The sequence below is a fragment of the Ctenopharyngodon idella genome, chromosome 3 (assembly GCF_019924925.1).
Source record: "Ctenopharyngodon idella isolate HZGC_01 chromosome 3, HZGC01, whole genome shotgun sequence".
Classification (NCBI taxonomy): Eukaryota; Metazoa; Chordata; class Actinopteri; order Cypriniformes; family Xenocyprididae; genus Ctenopharyngodon; species Ctenopharyngodon idella.
This window is the reverse complement of record NC_067222.1, coordinates 18,894,997-18,915,052: the sequence shown is the minus strand read 5'-3', so window position 1 is coordinate 18,915,052 and position 20,056 is coordinate 18,894,997. Positions and strand designations below refer to the sequence as shown.

Genomic DNA, 20,056 nt, shown 5'->3' with positions numbered 1-20,056 from the left:
TCTAATGTTGATCTAGCTTACAGTCAACAGACTAATACATAGAATAGCGTTCCACAACTTTTTAATGCTCAAATGCAGTTTAGTATGATGTTAGACCAAGTGAAACAGCGCTGCGTTACCTCACAAATTTAATTCGTAAAATAAACTTACCTGTATGAGTAGTATTTCAGCACTTGCAAGTACTTCGGTAGAATGAATTGTCCTCATTCCTTTATATCCCCTGGGACTCTGACACTTGACATTTGATATTCAACAACGTTATCACTGTAAAGCTGCTTTGACACAATCTGCATTGTAAAAAAGCGCTATATGGGCGGTCACTCGTGCAGTGGTCACAGAAACAAGAGACCCCAAAACACTTAAAGTTAGCCTCCTTAAAGAGTTAACTAACTTTATACATTATATATATTGACGTCGACCCATTCCTTTTTTCTTTTTTCCTTTTTTTTTTTTTTTTTCTGAATCTGAATAAAAACAAAATGGCAAAAACCGTCAATATACAAAAAAGAATCTGGCAAGGAAGATTCAACACAACAGAACCATAATGAATCCAATATAAAACAAACAAAACATAAAATAAAATAAAAATAAAATAAATACAATATAATAACAACAAATTATATAATACAAACAAATTAAATAGTTTTAATACATTTAGATTTTTAATTTTACTAATAGCATCTGAGAAGTATTTTAACTAATTTCTAAATATAATAAGCAAAGGAGGGGATTTAAGATTATATATATGTTCGCTAATAATACAATATTACTAACCAAACAGTACAAAATACAGCAATCTTTGGTTATTCCATACATTACATTTTGTGAGGTAAGAGTGAAACTATCAGCAACTTAATCTTTTTCTATCATCCAATCCTGTAATGTTCTCCAAAAGGAATTAGAGAAATTACATGGAATTTTTTTTTTTTTTTTTTCAAAATTAAATTTTAAATGTAAAAAAAAAAAAAATGATTGGAAGGACATGTAATTTAATATTTTAAAATGTGTTTATTTTGCTTTGGGGGGAATATGAAATCTTAGATAAGCTGTTCTAAAATATTTAACAGTATTTTTATCAAATGTTTGATCTAATTTATGTCTTAAGATTTGACAGGGGTAGCATGACTGGATGATAACTCTGTTACTGCAAAGTTTATTTTCTATTTCAACATCAACATATATAAGAGGGAAGGACTGCAGTAATTTTGGAGTAAGAAAGGGAACATTTCATTATTATTTTTATTCCCGAGGGTATTGCATTAACAGCAATAAAGAACTGTTTTGGATGACAGGCAAATCCGTGTTTTAAAGTGAAGGAATTGTAATCTAAAACATTACTACTCTCATCCATTATATCATCATTGACCAAATATTTCTATTTAACCAGTCCTCGTAAAATAAAGTTCCCTTTCATGGGAACATCGACGCTGCGTTGAATCGCATTGGGATCACCTCTGCGTGATTACGTCTTGAAGCACTCGTGAAATCGAACCAATAGTGTGACGGGACGTCAGAGCGGGTGACGTCACGGACCAGGAAACTATAAAGCACTCCTGAGAACAAAGAACGCCAGCTTCTGTGTCTTCAGCAGCGCTCTGTGTTTTCGTGTGTCTTATTTGGTGTTGTCTGTCCGCTATACATACAGAGAACGAATATCTCTTCGTCCGAGGACAAGAGCAGATTTTCGTTTCACCAAGCACTTATAATATATATATATATATATATATATATATATATAAGTTAAGACACTTATTATGGCGACAAGCAAGCAGCAGTTTGTCAAGTGTGTTCCTCCCTGCCCTCGCTTCATCACGGGCGGGGATACACACGAGATGTGCGTTGCTTGCTTGGGAGTGGAGCATGCCCAGGCAGCTCTCGAGGGAGCTGTCTGCGTGCATTGTGAGAAGCTAACGCTCCGTATACTCCGTTCACGCCGGGCGTTCTTCGACAAAGAGAAAGAAGGCGCCGCGGCGAGTGTTCCCCAGGGATCGGGTCCCACTGCTGCTGAGGCACAGCGACGGCTTCATTCCTGGGGTTCACAAATGGATCTGGTGGAGGGGTTAGAGACGGGCCCAGCCTTATCTCGGCCCTCACCTGCCAGATCCAGTGTCTCTCCCCTGGTTGTGGAAGCACGCGCTGCGGTTTCTTCCCCCAGGAGAGAGGCACCGGCGCTTCATCTATCCAGCTCTGAGGAGTTGGATGTGATGAGCGTCGAGGCTGGAGAGGAGGTCTCGCCATCCTCATCTCCAGCATATGAGGAGCTGTTGGAGGTTGTGACGCGGGCGGTGGCCAAATTAAATATCGACTGGCCAGCCGAAAGACCTGCAATGCGGCAAAAGAGCAAGTTAGATGAGCGCTTTTTGCCCGCCCGGTCACAGCCTCAGCGTCGGGGATTGCCGTTCTTCCCCGATCTCCACACCGAGGTGTCGAGATCGTGGCAGAAGCCGGCTCAATATAGAGTTTACAGCCCCCAAACATCTATATATTCTAACATCGTGGGGCTGAAACAGTATGGTTATGGGACGATGCCCCGGGTTGAAGAGACGCTCGCGGGCTATCTCTCGCCTGAGTCCGCGTCGTCCCTTAAATCCCCGACGCTACCCACCAGGCCATTACGTACAACATCGGCCTTGGTGGGCAAAGCTTATGACTCAGCAGGTCAGGCTGCAGCCTGCTTACACACAATGTCGATCCTGCAAGCCTACCAGGCCGACCTGCTGGGGGAAATTGACGAAAGCGGTGAGGCGAGTTTTGAGACCATCCAGGAACTGCGAAAGGCCACTGATTTAGCTCTCCGGGCCACCAAGGAGACGGCAAAAACAATCGGCCGTTCTATGGCAGCCCTGGTGGCCACGGAGAGGCACTTATGGCTAAATCTTTCTGACATTAGAGAAAGAGATAAAGGCGTGCTGCTAGATTCGCCTCTGTCTCCCCTAGGCCTCTTCGGCGATTCTGTCACCTCGGTCGTCGAGAGGTTCCAGGAGGCCAAAAAACAGTCAGCGGCCTTTCAAAAGTTCCTCCCTCGCCGCTCTCTCCCTGCCGAGGCTGCAGAGCGGGAGCAGCCTCGGCCATCTACCAGCTCCTCATCTGCGCATAGAGCGCAGCAAAAACAAAGTGTCGCCACCCGTGCTCCCCCGCAAAGATCTTGGGGACCGGGGCGGGCGACGCAGTCGAAGCCTTCCAAGGGTAAGACAGATCTGCGGACTGTCATTATCGCTAGGAAGGCTTCGAAGAAGTCCTGACGCCAGGCGCACAGGACTTCTGAGGGCAGCCCCCTCCGAAGAGGGTCCTGTATTAAGATCTATAAAGTTAACCCCTCTTCGGTGCCCTCAAGGGGCCGTTCTGCCAACCCTGCCACCTTGTGTGCTTCAGGGCGCAGCGATCCCCACCGACCCTCCGAGGAGGGTCGGCCAGCGTCTGATTCGGCTGTTCTCTGCCGGTGCGCCGCTTCAGGGCGCCGAATCAGATGCTCAAATAAACACCAGAGGCCAGCCTCGAGAGGCTGGTTCCCTTAGTAGAATTTCTAGAAGAATGGAAACGTCTTCCCAATATTTCTCGATGGGTGCTGCTCACAATAGAAAAGGGTTACAAAATACAGTTCGGGTTTCGCCCGCCTCAGTTCAAAGGGGTCCTTCCTACAGTGGTGGGTCCCGAGCAGTCTCTGGTTATGGAACAAGAAGTTATGACACTCTTGCAAAAAGGAGCTATAGAAAGGGTTCCTCCTCCCAGCAAGCAGTCAGGGTTTTACAGCCGTTACTTCATCGTTCCGAAGAAGGATGGAGGGTTGCGTCCTATTCTAGATTTGCGCATGTTAAATCGTTCAGTGCAAAAGCTCAAGTTCAAGATGCTTACACTCAAACAGATCACTACACAGATCAGGTCCGAGGACTGGTTTGTGACAATAGATCTGAAAGACGCTTACTTTCATGTGTCAATCCATCCTTCGCATTGGAAGTTCCTCAGGTTTGCTTTCGGGGGCGAAGCTTACCAATACAAGGTTCTTCCGTTCGGGCTGTCTCTTTCACCCCGCACCTTCACGAAGTGCGTGGATGCAGCTCTGGCTCCCCTGAGACTCCAGGGCATCCGCGTACTAAATTATATCGACGATTGGTTGATTCTAGCTCAGTCAGAGCAACAAGCAGTTCAACATCGAGATGTAGTTCTGTCACAAATGAGAAGGTTAGGGCTGAGACTCAATGCCAAGAAGAGCGTACTTCTTCCAGCACAAACTACCAATTATCTAGGAGTAGTCTGGGATTCCACCACGATGCAGGCACGTCTGTCTCCTGCTCGGGTGAATGCCATTCTCTCAGCCGTGAAAGGGGTGAAATTAGGCCAGTCACTCACTGTGAAACAACTGTTGGGTCTGATGGCAGCTGCGTCCAGCGTGATACCTTTTGGCCTGCTGCACATGAGACCCCTACAGTGGTGGCTCAGGACCAAGGGGTTTTCTCCGAGGGGAAACCCTTTCCGCATGATCAAGGTCACGCGGCGATGCCTTCGTGCCTTAGTTATGTGGAAGAAGCCTTGGTTCTTGTCCCAGGGACCTGTGCTGGGAGCTCCTTGTCGTCGCGTAATGCTAACGACGGATGCGTCTCTCACGGGCTGGGGGGCGATCATGAGTGGTCGCTCGGCTCAGGGTCTTTGGGAGGACCATCATCGTTCCTGGCACATAAATCGGCTGGAAATGATGGCGGTATTTCGAGCACTCAAATACTTCCTCCCAGACCTTTGGGGCCACCATGTGTTAGTTCGCACAGACAACATGTCGGTGGTTTCCTACATCAACCATCAGGGGGGTCTGAGGTCTCACCAGCTGTGCAAGTTATCCCATCAGATCCTCCTGTGGTCCCAGGGGAAGCTTCTCTCTTTGAGAGCAGCTTATATCCCAGGGCATCAAAATGTGGGGGCAGACATCCTGTCGAGACAGGGGCCGAGGCCCGGGGAGTGGAGACTCCACCCCGAGGTGGTGGAGCTCGTTTGGAAAAAATTCGGTCGTGCAGAAGTCGATCTGTTTGCCTCGAAAGAGACCTCTCATTGCCCGTTGTGGTATTCCCTGACCCATCCAGCCCCGCTGGGGTTGGATGCCATGGTACAGGCGTGGCCGAGGCTGCGTCTGTACGCATTTCCCCCGATTGCTCTGCTCCCAGGAGTTCTGGAGAGGGTTCGCCGGGACGGGGTCCGTCTCATATTAATAGCCCCGTTCTGGCCGACCCGGATATGGTTCTCGGATCTAGTGTCCCTATTAGAGAGCTCCCCCATGGAGATTCCAATCAGGCAGGATCTCCTGTCTCAAGCGGGCGGCACAATAATTCACCCCCGCCCGGAGTTGTGGAAACTGTGGGCTTGGCCTCTGAGGGGGCCGAGCTCATAGAATCCGGTCTCTCAACTGAGGTTGTGGAGACCATACTCCACTCCAGAGCTCCGTCCACGAGAAAACTTTATGCATATAAGTGGAAGCTGTTTGCTACTTGGTGTAGCCGATCTCAGGTGGACCCGTTCCACTCATCCATCAGTCATGTACTGCAATTTCTCCAAGAAAAATTCTCGGATGGCCTATCCCCTTCTACATTGAAGGTTTATATTGCAGCTATTTCCGCCTATCATGCACCTTTGGGGGGCATTTCTGTGGGAAAGAACCCCCTAGTCATACGTTTTCTCCGTGGTACCCAGAGGCTGAGGCCTGCTGTGCGTACAAGAACTCCGTCCTGGGACTTGGCTATTGTATTGAAAGGGTTGGCTGCGGCTCCCTTTGAACCTTTAGAGGAAGTATCTGAAAAGTTCCTCACTCTGAAAACTATATTTCTGTTGGCTATATCATCTCTCAAAAGAATTGGAGATCTACACGCACTTTCTGTTGCTCCTTCATGCTTGGAATTTGCGCCTGGAATGGTCAAGGCTTTCCTGCATCATAGACCGGGGTATATACCCAAGGTCCCCACCAATGTCCCGGGGCCCATTGTTCTGCAGGCCTTTTGTCCTCCACCCTTTTCAGATGCGGATCAGGAGAAACTAAATCTGCTATGCCCGGTGAGGGCTTTAGACACTTATGTCCACAGAGCTGCCCTGTGGCGCAAGACCGATCAGTTGTTTGTCTGTTACAGGTCCCCTAAGAAAGGGGGCCCAGCGTCTAAGCAGAGAATGAGCAAGTGGGTGGTCGAGGCCATCTCTCTTGCCTATGAATCGTCCGGACAGCCTTCACCTTTGGCTGTCCGGGCACACTCCACCAGAGGTATGGCTGCTTCAAAAGCTTTGTTCTCGGGAGTTCCCATCAGCGAGATCTGTGATGCGGCTGGGTGGTCATCTCAGCACACCTTTATTAGGTTTTACAACCTTCACTTGGGCTCCACTCCGGGGTCCGCGGTGCTCTCGTCCCAAAGTTAACAGGACAGGCACTTGGTCCTATGGCCTAGTTGGGATAGGGTTCCCAATGCGATTCAACGCAGCGTCGATGTTCCCATGAAAGGGAACGTCTCGGGTTACGTCTGTAACCCTGGTTCCCTGAATAGGGAACGAGACGCTGCGTTGCTCAGCCATACTCCCTGCGCACCTGTGAGCGTCTGCTTCATCCACATCAGAAACTGGCGTTCTTTGTTCTCAGGAGTGCTTTATAGTTTCCTGGTCCGTGACGTCACCCGCTCTGACGTCCCGTCACACTATTGGTTCGATTTCACGAGTGCTTCAAGACGTAATCACGCAGAGGTGATCCCAATGCGATTCAACGCAGCGTCTCGTTCCCTATTAAGGGAACCAGGGTTACAGACGTAACCCGAGACGATTTGTTTCTATGTAAAATATATTTGTTATTCCAGATAGGAGTATTGTGGGGTGTAACATTGTGTGTGTGCCAATTTCCAACATAATACAACTTGTTGGTGAAATGCTGATAGTTTCACTGTGAGTTTAAATAAATCTAAGTCACATTTGAGAAGAAAATTAATAGATTTGTTTGTCTTAAGATTTTTAACCGCTAAATCAAGTTCTTCAATGCACAAGTCAGCATCACAGCGATCTCTCCAATCATTGTCAATGTATGGAATGACATTTGTTATTTTATCAAATAAATTATTACACTCTATTAGCCCCCCTTTTTTCTCTTTCAGTCGTGTAAATTCTGCGTTTACATTCCATCTCCGTTATCACGAAACCCACGACACTCAATGATCACGGCATCCTCCATCCACCGGTGTTTAGCATTTGTAAATGCCGCACTTAAAGACACTGCCATCGGCCGCTTCAGAGTTCCTATTCCTGGTGTGAATGCAACCAGGAACATGCCCGAGGGAGAAATTTGTTCCCGGGGAACTATCCTAGTGGCTAGTTCCTATAACTGAGTTCCTAGAACTATTCGGTGTGAAAACCCCTTTTATGAATGGTCCATTAAATCATTAGGCTTGTTGGACTTGAAGCAGCGCTGCACAGATCGATCGGTGTGTGACATCAAAGTACCGCGAGAGTGATTAGAGAGCAGAAGGATCCGTATGATTTTGAATCACTCTTGCTCTGAGACAAACAGTTCTGCTTCGTCTTTATATTTTCGTTGGCAAAATTGAGCAAAACAGACAATATTGTCTAAAATAACATGATATTAACTTCTTATTTATTGAATGTTGTATAAAATCAGTATCACATTTGCACTCGTGCTATTCTAGGCTGCATATCCCAAAGTGAACTATGGTCGTAAGTTCCGTCATTACCAATAGAGTTCAATGGGACTTACGACCATAGTTGACTAATGATACTTTTGGGAAATGCACCCCTGGACAGAAAAACTGCACCTATACGTAGGTCTGGGGGCGGGGCAAATGAGTTAAATGCATTAATAATTTTAACACATTCTTTTTTTAACATGATTTAATTAATGATCATGAGGCAGAACAGAACAGAGAGATGATTATACAGTCTGTTCATTACTGTATTTAATATTATATTTAAAGCAGTTTATATATGAACCACAAGAAAATGACTTTGAACACTGTATGGAAATATCCATATAAATGAAAATAAATCTTGACTGTTAAACAATTATAATCTACAGGTGCTGGTCATATAATTAGAATATCATCAAAAAGTTCATTTTTTTATTATAAATTATTTTTAAAAATGAAACTTTCATATATTCTAGATTCCCTACATGTAAAGTAAAACATTTCAAAAGTTTTTTTTTTTAATTTTGATGATTAGAGCGTACAGCTCATGAAAGTCCAAAATCCAGTATTTCAAAATATTAGAATATTTCCTAAGATCAATCAAAAAATTGATCTGCAAAACAGAAAAGTTCAAGTTCTTTAAAGTATGTTCTTTTGTGCACTCAATACTTGATCGGCAGGACATATTACAGCAAACGACTTGCTCCTAGCACAAATTACTGCATCAGTGAAGTGTGGCATGGAAGTGATCAGCCTGTGGCACTGCTGAGGCACTATTGAGCCTTCAGATCATCTGTATATTGTTGGATCGACTGTTTCTCATCTTTCTCTTGAAAATATCCCATAGATTCAGGTCAGGCATGTTGGCTGGCCAATAAAGCACAGTAATATCATGGTCAGCAAACCACTTGGAAGTGGTTTTTGCACTGTGGGCAGGTGCTAAAGTCCTGCTGGAAAAGGAAATCAGCATCTCCATAAAGCTTGTCAGCAGATGGAAGCATAAAGTGCTCCAAAATCTCCTGGAAGATGGCTGCATTGACTTTGCACTTGATGAAACACAATGGACCAACACCAGCAGACGTCACGGCCCCCCCAAATCATTATTGACTTCAGAAACTTCACACTAGACTTCAAGCAGCTTGGATTCTGTGCCTCTCCAGTCTTCCTTCAGACTCTGGGACCATGATTTCAACATGAAATGCAAAATTTACTTTTATCTGAAAAGAGGACTTTCGACCACTGTTCACTGTCCAGTTCTTTTTCTCCTTAGCCCAGGTAAGATGCTTCTGACGTTGTCTCTGGTTCAGAAGTGGCTTGGTAGTCCTTTTCCTGAAGATGTCTGAGTGTGGTGACTCTTGATGCGCTGACTCCGGCTTCATTCTACTCATTGTGAAGCTCTCCCAAGTGTTTGAATCAGCTTTACTTGACAGTATTCTCAAGCTTGCGGTCATCCCTGTTGCTTGTGCACCTTTGCCTACCCAATTTCTTCCTTCCAGTCAACTTTGCATTTAATATGCTTTGATACATCACTCTGTAAACAGCCACCCCATTCAGTAATGACCTTCTGTGACTTACTCTCTTTGTGGAGGGTGTCAATGATTGTCTCCTGGACCATTGCCAAGTCAGCAGTCTTCCCCATTAGTGTGGTTTCAAAGAACAAAAGATACCCGGAATTTATACTGTAGGGATGGTCATTTAATGAAACTCAAATGTAAATATTCTAATATTTTGAGATACTGGATTTTGGACTTTCATGAGCTGTACGCTCTAATCAACAAATTAAAAAAAAAAAAAACTTTTGAAATGTTTTACTTTACATGTAGGGAATCTAGAATATATGAAAGTTTCATTTTTTAAAATAATTTACAATAAAAAAATGAACTTTTTCACGATATTCTAATTATATGACCAGCACCTGTATAATATCTAAACTCTTTGATGTCACTATTTCTTCAGGGAGTTTTTTCTCTGTTTTCTGAGAAGAAAATCAATCAATGAACAATCCTCTGAGAGTTTCTGCTGTTTTAAATCTTGTTTCAGATTGTCTCCAAACTCAGCAGTATTTTATTGTAATATTGTAGGCATCTCTATTTCCTCTGGGTGCTGCGAGTCCTTCCTCCCTGCAAAATAAAAGCATGGACTGACCTCTCGTATGTGTTTTTACCATGATTGCAGATTGTTCCAGATCAGATGAGTGTGAATCATCAGATTGTGTGAAGCTCAAACTCACCAGCTCTTCTTGCACAGATGATCTGAAGAAGAATCACAGTAGGAGCAGCAAACACTGCCATCTCAACAATAATCACAATCACTGCAGGAAACATGTGTGGAAGAAGAAGAGAAACTGGACATGACTGAAGTCAAGGGGATTAAACTATGAACAATTATTGATGAAGCATTTACACATTTAAATTTCAATGGTTATCAGCATGAATGAACTGCATTCAAAATGAACTGTTCTCTCTCAATCTGACTGTTACAGGAGGCCCTCTTGTGGCCCGAGAGAGAAGAGGAAGGATTTTTCTTCATAGAGTCAAAGTTCATGATGAGCGGCTCTAACTTCTCTAGAGGGAACTCAGTTATACATTCAGATAGTGATTCTAGATAAGATTCCAGATAAAAAAAATAATAATAATACTTTTCTTCTACAAACTGAGTTTGATTTATTTCAACTGCTATTGTTCGTAAACAATGTTTGTGAAAAGCTGTATTTTCTTTGCAAAGAATATGTAGAGAAGTTCCTATAGTTCTACTGTAATTGGCACTGTAAAGCACTGAAATGAGGAAGACATGCATAAAAACCTCGCTGTGCAGCAACTGCAGATTTTCTGTGTGCAGCTGAAGTCGTCTCAGAGTTTGATCTGCTGACTGGAAACTGTGTCTCTGAATCAACTGGAGCTGCAGAAGATGAAGGTTCAGATGCTTCATACTGTGGAACATTAACATCAGTTTGTTCTGAATGACATTATTAATCCTCATGTCTCTGTGTCAAAGAGCCTTCAGAGTTATTGAGTTAATATAAGGAAGACATGAATAAATACCTTGTTCAGTAAATCCAGGTGTTTGTGCAGCTGCTGTCCTCTCAGAGTTTGGGGTATTTAATGACTTCTGATTCTCTGTACAAATTAAAGGATGGATTAATTAAAGCCAGTGTGAACCAGTGAAGTGAGAGACTGATGATGTGTGACAGTGATCATGTGATCATGAACCTTGTGTAGGAGCTGCTGCTGTAGTTTGGCTTGATTTCTTCTCAGAGTTTGAGCTGCTGACTGGAATCAGTGTTGTTGAATCAGAAGATGAATGTTCAGATGCTTCATCTGCAGGACATTAACATCATATTTTACAGTAGTAATAGTTGTTTCTCACCTGAATACTTGACAGTGTATCTGACTGAGGTCTTGTGATACAGCACAGTTTTATGGGAAGAAATGGAGAAGGAGAAAGTGAAAGGAAAGCGGTTATATCAGGAGAAACTAAATGACTCCGCTAAGCAGCGTTATTTAGAGAAACTGCTTGACATTAACACCATCGACCCGTACGACCTGCCAGTTACAGAATGGACCAAAAACCCAGAAGCACCTCTCACATTCCCTGACATCGTCAATTACCAGGTTTATGGTATCAGAGCTACACAATGAGTTCAGAAGCTTTAAAGTCCCTGTGAACCGGAAGTTGCAAACAAGTTTTCTCCAGTGTTGTGATGTATTTCCAAGTGAAACAGAATATTGAACAGAGAGCAGGGTTTTACTTTATCGCTCCTCCTCTCCATCTCTCGCTCATAGCAGACTAACGGTTGGAGAGGAGTGGTTTAAGCGTTTTAACCTAAGCCATCAAACTGATTGTGTGGGGCTTGTGGAAACCCCTTCTGAAGGTTCTTCGTGGTTTTGCCCCTCTTGTGTTGAGCAGTGTTTTAATGCACAATATGCACATTCAATGCACACATTCTTCACTTACAGGAGCATTCATTATTGCACTGTCAAATGTTATTGCACATTGTTCATTTATTGTCAAGTGTTAGTTTATTAAATAATTGTTAGTGTAATTGAAATGTGATGGCTATTTTTTCTGCATGTCTACCTATATAATTCTATTTATACATAACACATAATTACTTCTACATAAACACAGTTAAGTCATATGAAATTGTTTCAAGTGTTTATTTGACAAAAGATAAGGAGCACAAATATACAGAAATTTCATTTAAAAAGCTATGTAACAGTCACAGGCACACTCAAACAACAGCTGGGCTCATGTTTGTTAAAGCACAGCAAACAGTGACAAATTCTGTCCAGAAATGTTGTGTCTTCCCCCATGCTGATGGGGACTTTCGAATGCGACATCTTGTATTAGCGCACAACACCAGTTACTCTCTCCACATGTATTCGCAGATGTGCAATGGCCCTAGTCTCTTCCACATCCTTAGCATCCAGCTGTGCATGACCCTTTGTGTATGCAGGTATTTTTACTTCTGCACACATCATACCTACACTTTCCCTGATATTAAATCCCGATCAGCCAACAGAATATCACCCGGTAACAGTTTGTCTAGGAAACCAACCCTTGGTGAAAAAGAAGTGCACTTAATTGTATTGAAAGTGTACTTTTTGTGTACTTCAAATCTTAAAAGTATACTTTTTAAAAAGTGCACTTGCAGATAATATAATATAATTAAAATTAATGGCCACTTAATTGTACTTAAAAAGAATATACTTTAATGACAATATTTATTAACACACATAAGTGCACTTTTTAAAAATGCACTTTGTAATAATGTCTAATTAAGTTTTACTTACAGTAAGTACACTTTCATGACAATATTTCTAAACATACTTAAGAGCACTTCTTAAAAATGCACTTAATTTTTACTCAATTATGACTTTATAGTGTTTTAAATAAGTACACTTATTTTGATGTATTGACTAATATACTAAAGCCCATGAAAAATAATTTAATTTCAACTTAAGTGTGTTGTCCAAAATGACATTTGTTAATGTATTTTAAATGTGCTTAGTCTTTAATATATACTGTGTGCATTAATACACCTGAAATGTATTTTTCTTTTGAATTTCAATACACTTGCTTATACAGTATAATCCAGTACAACTTATTGTTGAAATTTTTATCACCAGCTCCTGCTCTAAACTCAACTAGTGTCAGTTTTCTACATAATATTTGACATAAAATGTCATGTATGGAGTGCTGTATTACTAATGCAATAGTGCTGTACTTTACATATGTGTATCATACTTTTAATATCATTATGTTGTTCTAAGTCGATTAAACATTTAATTGCATTAATTGCAAGCAAAAGTTTAACAAATCTAAACAAAATTAATTTGAATTCATATTCAGTTAAAATACATTTAATTTTAATCAGACTAAACTGTAAAAATGATTGACTTTGTTAGGTGAATGAGTCAAGTTCTGTAAACTTACAGTCTAACTACAACAATGAATTAGAAAAACTTCAACTTGAACAGAAATTAAATCATGCACGTATTATAGCCTATAAACTTTTTGTTTAATGCGCATGCGCCAAAATACTATGTCATGACGGCGCATTACTTCACCAGAGTTTGAAAAATGCACTTTCAGCCATCTTCTGTAATCGCGATGCGTGAGGCAACTTTGCTTATCAAAGAAGAAGAAAACAAAGGAGCGCAGATGACTACAGATGAGACGTTATGTACTACAAATAAAGAGGCAAGTAAGTATCTTGATATATGCTTTCTTTATTTTTATTTTTTCACCGTAACATAGCAGTTCTTGTTGCCATTAAGAGTGTAACTTGGAGGTGAATTAATCATGTTTCCTGTAATTTATGTATGATTGTATTATAATAATTTCTTATATATGAATGTGATCGCGTGTGTGGGCGTGTTCAAATAATTTGGCTGCTGAAAATATAATATTTTAATTGAACTCTGACTTTTTAAATCATTTTAAATGACTTAAAGTTAAATTTGCAGAACTAAATTCAAAGATCCGATCTTGTAACATTCAAAGACATTTATATACATTTAATCCATCTAATCGCTATTATAACCACCAGTAATGTTCAATATATCACCCCCTCTAGAAATACTGCTTATAATCTATTTTTCTTTTTGCATTTGAAAAGTGAGGTGTTGAATTACTGTTTGTGTTTGTAATATGTAATATTTTTGTGCTTATCTGGAGTTATATACAGTGGGTACGGAAAGTATTCAGACCCCCTTAAATTTTTCACTCTTTGTTATATTGCAGCCATTTGCTAAAATCATTTAAGTTCATTTTTTCCCTCATTAATGTACACACAGCACCCCATATTGACAGAAAAACACAGAATTGTTGACATTTTTGCAGATTTATTAAAAAAGAAAAACTTAGTAGAAGCACCCTTTTGATCTAATACAGCCATGAGTCTTTTTGGGAAAGATGCAACAAGTTTTTCACACCTGGATTTGGAGATCCTCTGCCATTCCTCCTTGCAGATCCTCTCCAGTTCTGTCAGGTTGGATGGTAAACGTTGGTGGACAGCCATTTTTAGGTCTCTCCAGAGATGCTCAATTGGGTTTAAGTCAGGGCTCTGGCTGGGCCATTCAAGAACAGTCACGGAGTTGCTGTGAAGCCACTCCTTCATTATTTTAGCTGTGTGCTTAGGGTCATTGTCTTGTTGGAAGGTAAACCTTCGGCCCAGTCTGAGGTCCTGAGCACTCTGGAGAAGGTTTTTGTCCAGGATATCCCTGTACTTGGCCGCATTCATCTTTCCCTCGATTGCAACCAGTCGTCCTGTCCCTGCAGCTGAAAAACACCCCCACAGCATGATGCTGCCACCACCATGCTTCACTGTTGGGACTGTATTGGACAGGTGATGAGCAGTGCCTGGTTTTCTCCACACATACCGCTTAGAATTAAGGCCAAAAAGTTCTATCTTGGTCCCATCAGACCAGAGTATCTTATTTCTCACCACCTTGGAGTCCTTCAGGTGTTTTTTCATGTGTCTTGCACTGAGGAGAGGCTTCCGTCGGGCCACTCTGCCATAAAGCCCCGACTGGTGGAGGGCTGCAGTGATGGTTGACTTTCTACAACTTTCTCCCATTTCCCGACTGCATCTCTGGAGCTCAGCCACAGTGATCTTTGGGTTCTTCTTTACCTCTCTCACCAAGGCTCTTCTCCCCCGTTAGCTCAGTTTGGCCGGACGGCCAGCTCTAGGAAGGGTTCTGGTCGTCCCAAACGTCTTCCATTTAAGGATTATGGAGGCCACTGTGCTCTTAGGAACCTTAAGTGCAGCAGAAATTTTTTTGTAACCTTGGCCAGATCTGTGCCTTGCCACAATTCTGTCTCTGAGCTCTTCAGGCAGTTCCTTTGACCTCATGATTCTCATTTGCTCTGACATGCACTGTGAGCTGTAAGGTCTTATATAGACAGGTGTGTGGCTTTCCTAATCAAGTCCAATCAGTATAATCAAACACAGCTGGACTCAAATGAAGGTGTAGAACCATCTCAAGGATGATCAGAAGAAATGGACAGCACCTGAGTTAAATATATGAGTGTCTAGTCAAGTCAAGTCACCTTTATTTATATAGCGCTTTTTACAATGTAGATTGTGTCAAAGCAGCTTTACATTGATAACTGGTACATTGTTTGGCTGCACAGCAGCTCTTAAAGAATAGTGTCAATGCAGGCAGATCAAAACACTGTTGAATATCAAATGTCAAGTCAAGTGTCCCCAACTAAGCAAGCCAGAGGCGACAGCGGCAAGGAACCCAAACTCCATCAGGTGACATCAGGTGGCAGACAAGTGGCAAATTGGTGTTAAAATGGAGAAAAAAACCTTGGGAGAAACCAGGCTTAGTCGGGGTGCCAGTTCTCCTCTGGCCAACAGTGCTTTGTTACAATTCAGGTTGCTATCATAAGTCCAATAGGATCGCAACATTAAAAGTATTTATTTCAGTTCCATCCAATTGAGGATCGTATTCATCACGCCGGTATGGATGGTTGTTGAGGAACTGTGTCGTGGCTGTCGTGTCGATGAGGCCCTCACAGTGGATGATCTAGTTGACTCAATCTCTGCTGATACGTCAGGGCTGCGTTGTGGTCGTGTCAAGGTGCAGGTCCTTGGTCTCACCTGGATACGGCCCGGATCCGGCTGACTACGGTGAACCTCGGGATAAACAGAAAGACTAATATTAGCGTAGATGCCATTCTTCTTCTGATGTAACGAGTACATCAGGTGTTATAGGAAGTGTTCCCGGTTCCGGCTGACCTAATTTATGCAGCCTAATAATCCTTTAACGGATTTGAAAATATAAATTGGTAATGTATTATGTGTATGCCAGGTTAAAGAGATGCGTTTTTAGTCTAGATTTAAACTGACAGAGTGTGTCTGCTTCCCGAACAATGCTAGGAAGATTGTTCCAGAGTTTAGGTGCCAAATAGGAGAAGGATCTACCACCTGCAGTTGATTTTGATATTCTAGGTATTATCAGCTGGCCTGAATTCTGAGATCGCAATAGACGTGAAGGACTATAATGAATTAGGAGCTCGCTCAGGTACTGGGGAGCTAAACCATTTAGTGCTTTGTAAGTAATTAGCAAGATTTTAAAATCTATACGATGTTTAACAGGAAGCCAATGCAGTGTTGACAGAACTGGGCTAATATGGTCATACTTCCTGGTTCTAGTAAGAACTCTAGCTGCTGCATTTTGTACGAGCTGTAGTTTATTTATCAGGCGAGCAGAACAACCACCCAGTAGAGCATTACAGTAATCTAGCCTTGAGGTCATGAACGCATGAACTAACTGTTCTGCATTTTTCATTGAGAGCATATGTCGTAGTTTAGATATATTTTTAAGATGGAAGAATGCGGTTTTACAGATGCTAGTAACATGGCCTTCAAATGAAAGATTGGTATCAAAGAGCACACCCAGGTTCCTAACTGACGACGAAGACTTAACAGAGCAGCCATCAAGTGTTAGACAATATTCTAGGTTATTACGTGAAGAAGTTTTTGGTCCAAAAATTAGAATCTCTGTTTTTTCTGAATTTAGTAGTAGGAAATTACTGGTCATCCAATTTTTTAGGTCAGGTGGCTTAGGCGGCCACGGCAGGTCAGGTAGCTTGGGCGCCCACGGCAGGTCAGGTGGCTTGGGCAACCACGGCAGGTCAGGTGGCTTGGGCAACAACAGCAGGTCAGGGTCCGTAGCCGGCCACAGCAGTTCACAGGCGGTTGAAGGCCGAGGGCGTGAAAGGTCCCCACCCGCAAGCTCAAGCAGTTCGGAGGCCGCTGATGATCGCGGCCGTGCAGGGTCCCCACCCACAAGCTCCCCACCCTCAGGTATATGGCCCCCCCCAAAAAGTTCTTGGGGAATTCAACGGAGGCCGTGGCGGTTTCGTGGGTAAGGAGCTCGGGTGGCGCCGGCAGGGCGAGGAGCTCGGGTGGCGCCGGCAGGGCGAGGAGCTCGGGTGGCGCCGGCCTCCGTGGCCGTATCAGGAAGAGCGGATTGCTCTGGGACGGCAGCGGGCTGCTCTGGGACGGCAGCGGGCTGCTCTGGGACGGCAGCGGGCTGCTCTGGGAAGGCCTCCGGGCCTTGAGGGATGGAGGAAGCCTTCTTCCTCCTCCTCCTCCATTTGCATGGTCGAGGCGGTGGCTCTGTGCCTACCTCCTCTGTGGGCGCTGCAGCGGGCTCACGGGTTGGAGCGGACTCACGGATTGGAGCTGGTTCTGGAGTGGACTCACTGGCTGGAACGACCCCTATGTTCCCAGACACTGGCGGGGCGGCCATCTCGCCCGTGGGCACTGGCAAAGCGGCCATCTTGTCCATAGTATCCAGAGAATTTGAGTGCGTAGCAACCGGCGAGCTTGAGTGCGTAGCAACCGGCGAGCTTGAGTGCGTAGCAACCGGCGAGCTTGAGAGCGTAGCAACCGGCGAGCTTGAGGGCGTAGCGGCCAGCAGGCTTGAGTGCGAAGCGGCCGGCGGAGGCTTAGGAATGCCAGCCGCTCGTGCTGAAGTCAGCGGTGGATCAGCCACACTGGAACGCAACCCACTCCGCTCCCAAACAGATCCAGAGACGGAACGTGACTCTAGAAGAACAGCGGGGACATGACGTTGTTCTGGAAGATCAGAGGAGACGTGACTTGGCTCATGGAGGTCAACTGTGACTTGACTTGGTTCAGGATAATCAGCGCTGACTTGACTTGGTGTTGTTATTATGGTGGCCGCCATTTTGTGAGCGTCATCTGGCGCGGCGGCCATTACGTGAATGGATGAAGTGTCGCATTTCTCCACGACACCCACAGTAAACGGAGAGCCAACAGTCAATAAAGCATAATCCAAAAACAGACTTAGAGATGAACGGGGTCCCTCACGAATGAGTTGTTTTTTAAGTGGCTGGTTAACACCCTCACAGAAAAAGTCTATGAGCACGCAGTCCGGCAGATCTGACCAATAAGCAATGTTCAGATATTCCGTGATATAATCCTCTATCGATCGTGTGCCCTGCGTGAGTCCTAATAACAATTGTGCGATGTTCCTACCGGGCTATTGTTCTTCAGGAAAGCCGCTGGATCCATGTGTTGGCGAAGTCTTCTGTAATGATGGGTCGGCAGAGCGGGGATCCATTTGCAAGCTTTATTAAGAACAGTATTTACACGGGTAGACAGGGGCAAAGGCAGGAACATAAACAAGGACAGGCAATGGTCGAGGCAGGCGGCAGACAAACAGAATCAGGGTACAGGCAAGGATCAGGGCAGGCAGCAAACAATCACAGTCCAGGAAACAGGCAAAGATCAGGGCAGGCAGCAAGGGTCACAGAGAATAAACAATCCAACGGTAACGGTAAACAGTCCACAAGAAAACGCTCAGAGTTGATCACCGGGGCAAATCAAGACTTCACAAAGGGTGTGTGTGTGTGTGTGTGTGTCTTAAATAGTCCAGGTAATGATCTGCAGGTGTGTGTGGCAATTGGTGATTGGTGCATGTGATTGGAAGGGAGGATTATGGGAAGTGGAGTCCAGGAACTGACAGGAACAGACAGTGATCGTGACAAATTCCCTGTAAAGAAACGTTTATAAAATGTTCTCTATGTTTAAAGGCCAGTGTCAGTGAAGATGGTGTGGTCACTGGAATCCTGGTGTTTGTGGGAAATGTGAAGGAGCCTCTCCCAGGATTCTACTACAGTGTTGTCCTGATGACTGAGGTCATTCATCTTAACTGATGCAGTTGCGGTCAAAAGTTTACTTACACCTTACAGAATGACCTGCTTCATCAGGGGAGTACTAAATAAAAAGACAAACATGCACATTTTTATGATCCCTCTTATTGTTAAAATTATTAACATTTTGCAGATACTGCAAGGTGTTAGGGTGATTTGCCTACAGTGGTTCAGGCTGCAGGATGGCCGAATGACTAAAGAAACGTTATCAGAAAGGAAACTTATAGTTTTCTACCATCTTGCTATTACCACCCACTGCCACTTATACCAACGACGGAAATAAGTGCAGTTACAACAGCAAAATATGTGGGAGAGCATTATGATAGTGAAACAATATTATATTGCAATACATCGCACATCAAAGTTAATACCGAATCAAAACTAGTTAGCACATCATTTATAATTGAAATAGTTTAATAATATTTGGTTTAGGGCTGCACGATATTGGAAAAAAATGACAATGTGATATTTTTTTCTGCAATATATATTGCAATATGAAAAAAATTCACAAGATGACTTAAATAGCTCTATTTGGAAAGAATTAATCATTCTAGGAGGATTGGGTTGATTTTGTAGGTGAGTGAATGCAAGTGAATGTGACATTACGTGACATTGTTTACAAGCTGTTTTATTGACGTATTTCCGCGGTTGAAACACTGATTGATGCAAAAACTTGAGAAAATGAGATCCAGGCAGTCCAGCAATGATTATGTCAGAGATCAAATTTGAATAAGGAATAACAAATTTATTAATTAAAAATTATAGAGACAAACAAATTCATTAAGTAATTAATAGTTAATAATAAAATTTAGAGTATTGTAAAATCCAGAGTATTGTATCTAATAGATGAAGATCAGAATATACAGAAAGAAGGAACAAAATTAAGGCATTTGCAGAATGAAATGAGAGATAGAAGAGAAGAAGCAGAAGAGCAAAGAGAAGCAAAGGAAAAAAGCAAAGGGAAAGGCTAAACTATCAACGACTCAGTCCATTTTATACCATAAGCATAGGGAAATTTTCATCCCACTCAAACTTATGTTTTGTTCTAATGAGAAAAGGTCAAATGAATTTATCCATTATGTCATAGACTGGTCCGATGTAAAAAAAATAGATGAAAATAGATATAGGGGATGTTTTGACCCCCTTAAGGGAATTTTGCAGATCTTACATTATCACATGTCAGCAGAAATAGAAATGGACATTTTGATACA

At 43.1% G+C, this 20,056-nt stretch overlaps 1 long non-coding RNA gene across 1 annotated transcript; it reads right to left on the bottom strand.

The window, feature by feature from the left end:
• Positions 1 to 10,693: 10,693 nt before the first annotated feature.
• LOC127508260 (uncharacterized) lies at positions 10,694 to 11,610 on the bottom strand. The gene is made up of 3 exons (XR_007928758.1): positions 11,016 to 11,610; positions 10,859 to 10,918; positions 10,694 to 10,765 (listed from the first exon to the last, which is right to left on the bottom strand). It is a non-coding gene; the product is annotated as an uncharacterized LOC127508260 (long non-coding RNA).
• Positions 11,611 to 20,056: the final 8,446 nt, after the last annotated feature.